This window comes from Heterodontus francisci, unplaced genomic scaffold (genome assembly GCF_036365525.1).
Source record: "Heterodontus francisci isolate sHetFra1 unplaced genomic scaffold, sHetFra1.hap1 HAP1_SCAFFOLD_519, whole genome shotgun sequence".
In the NCBI taxonomy this organism is placed as follows: Eukaryota; Metazoa; Chordata; class Chondrichthyes; order Heterodontiformes; family Heterodontidae; genus Heterodontus; species Heterodontus francisci.
In genome coordinates this window covers 525,361-528,000 of record NW_027140454.1, presented here as the reverse complement: position 1 = coordinate 528,000, position 2,640 = coordinate 525,361, and positions in this window count along the sequence as shown.

The window sequence follows — 2,640 nt, the reverse complement described above, 5'->3', positions numbered from 1 at the left end:
GGTTATCTTATGAGGAAAGGTTGAACAGGTTGGGTCTATACCCACTGGACTTTAGAAGAATGAGAGGTGATCTGAGTGAAATATCTCAGGTCCCGAGGGGACTGGACAGGGTGGATGCTGAGAGGATGTTTCCCCTTGTTGGGGAGACTAGAACTAGGGGACACAGTTTAAAAATTAGGGACGTTCCATTTAAAATTGGGATGAGGAGAAATGTGTTTCTCTCAGATGGGGGTCGGTCTGTGAAATTCTCTTCCCCAGAGAGCAGTGGAGGCTGGATCATTGAATATATTCAAGGCTGAGTTCGATAGATTTTTGATCAATGAGAGAGTCAAGGGTTATGGGACACAGAAAGGAAAGTGGAGTTGAGTTCACAATCAGATCAGCCATTGAATGGCAGAGCAGGCTCGAAGGCAGAATGGCTTACTCCTGCTCCTAATTCATTTGTTCTTGTGTGTTCCAATTCACGAGACTGCCTCCATCCTCCTGAAGTCTGCTACTAGTCCCTTCCCTTTTATTACATTGCAGATGACACAAACATTGGCAAACATTGAAGTTATGCCCTGCAAACACAAGTCCAAGTCATTAGCATATATCAAAAAGAGCAGTGGTCCTAATATAAACCTCCACTGTATACCTCCCTCCAGTCTGAAACAACCAGCCAATGTCGTATCCACTCAGCCACAGTCCCTTTCATCCCTGGAGCACCAATCTGGCTAACTGGTCAATTAGGAGGCACCATTAAGTCCTCCCCATGAGGACCCTGGTCCCAGACCTCTCTGTTTGCACTCTCCCATCAACATTCTCCAGACAGGTAAAGCATGGATTAGTTATAGAGTAATGCTCCTTCTACACTGTCCCATCCAACAGTCCCAGGACAGGAACATCATGGGGTGGATACAGAGTGAATCTCACTCTACACTGTCCGATGGAGACAGAGAGAGAGAGAGACAGAAAGAGAGAAATAGAGGGAGATACAGACAGACAGGGTGTCTGAGAGTGAAAGAAGGATATTTAACATCAGACATCGGAAGATGAGGAGGCAATTTAACCCCTCGACCCTGTTCCAGCATTCAATGAGATCAGGGCTGATCTGTGATCTAACTAACACCATATATCCCACCTTTGCCCTTTATCTCTTAATACCTTTGGTTAACAAAAATCTATCATTCTCAGATTTAAAAATTCACAAGTGTCTCAGCGTCAATTGCTGTTTGTGGAAGAGAGTTCCAAACTGATACCACACCTGGTGTGTTGAAGTGTTTCTTCATTTCACTCCTGAAAGGTTTTGAGACGAAGTTTAGATTTTTAGACTATGCCCACAAGTTCTATCAATCACAGGTTTAAAAATTGACCAATAAGTCAGCATAAAATTTCCACAAACAATATCATGAGGGTGCGATGGTTCCCACAGTGGAATAGTATGCTGAATATTTAAAATGGAGACTATTCCTTCTGGATCATCAAAAGTGTCCGCCTGGGCCCCCACTTCATCTGCATTCCTCCCTCTCCTAATGTTTTTTTCTCTCCATACCTATCTCAAGTATGTTTGTGTACACAGCAGTGAAGGATTAAATCAAGTTAATATATATTACATTATCCTCCATCCAATTCAACAATCTCTTTCTCTCTCCAAGTTTGTCCCTCTCCACAGCCCTCGCTATGCCTTCATATCTAACCCTCTGTCCCTCTGTCTCTCTCCTAGTGTCAGTGATAGCAGAGAGAGAGACAGAGATAGAAGGATAGGGAGGGAGTGACAGGGATGGAAAGACTGATGGAGGGACTAAGTGAGAGACAGAGAGTGAAGGAGAGAGATGGAGTGATGGGGGATGGGAGGACATATGGAGAGACGGAGAGAAAGACAGAGTTGAAGGATAGAGAGAGAGTGACAGGGCTGGAAAGACTGATGGAGGGACGAAGTGAGAGACAGAGAGTGAAGGAGAGAGATGGAGTGACAGGGAGAGAAAGACAGATGGATGGACAGAGAGGGCGACAGAGATAGAAGGAGAGAGATGGAGAAACAGGGAGGGAAGGACAGATTGAGGGATAGACAGAAATAGACAGAGAAAGAAGGAGAAAGACGGAGAGACAGAGAGGGAAAGACAGATGGAGGGACAGAGAGAGAGACAGAGTGAGTGGCAGAGACAGAGATAGAGGGAGAGAGAGGGAGTGACAGGGAGGGACAGACAGATGGAAAGACATAGAAAGAGACAGAGATAGAAGTAGAGAGAGGGAGTGTTATGGAGGGAAAGACAGATGGACAGATAGAGAGAGAGAGACAGAGATAGAAGTAGAGAGGGAGAGAGACAGAGAGGGAAAGACAGATGGAGGGACAGAGAGAGAGGCAGCTAGAGAGAGAGAAGGAGAGAGAGAAGGAGAATGATGGAGAGAGGGAAAGACAAATGGAGGGGCAAGAGAGAAAGACAGAGAGAGAGGCAGAGACAGAGATAGAAGTAGTGAGAGGGAGTGTCAGGAAGGGAAAGACAGATGGAGGGACACAGAGACGGAGACAGGGAGAGAGATGGAGTGACAGGGAGGGAAGGACTGATGGAGCGATAGAGAGAGAGAGACAGAGATAGACGGAGAGAGAGGGAGTGACAGGGAGGGAAAGACAGATGGCGGGACAGAGAGAGAGAGACAGAG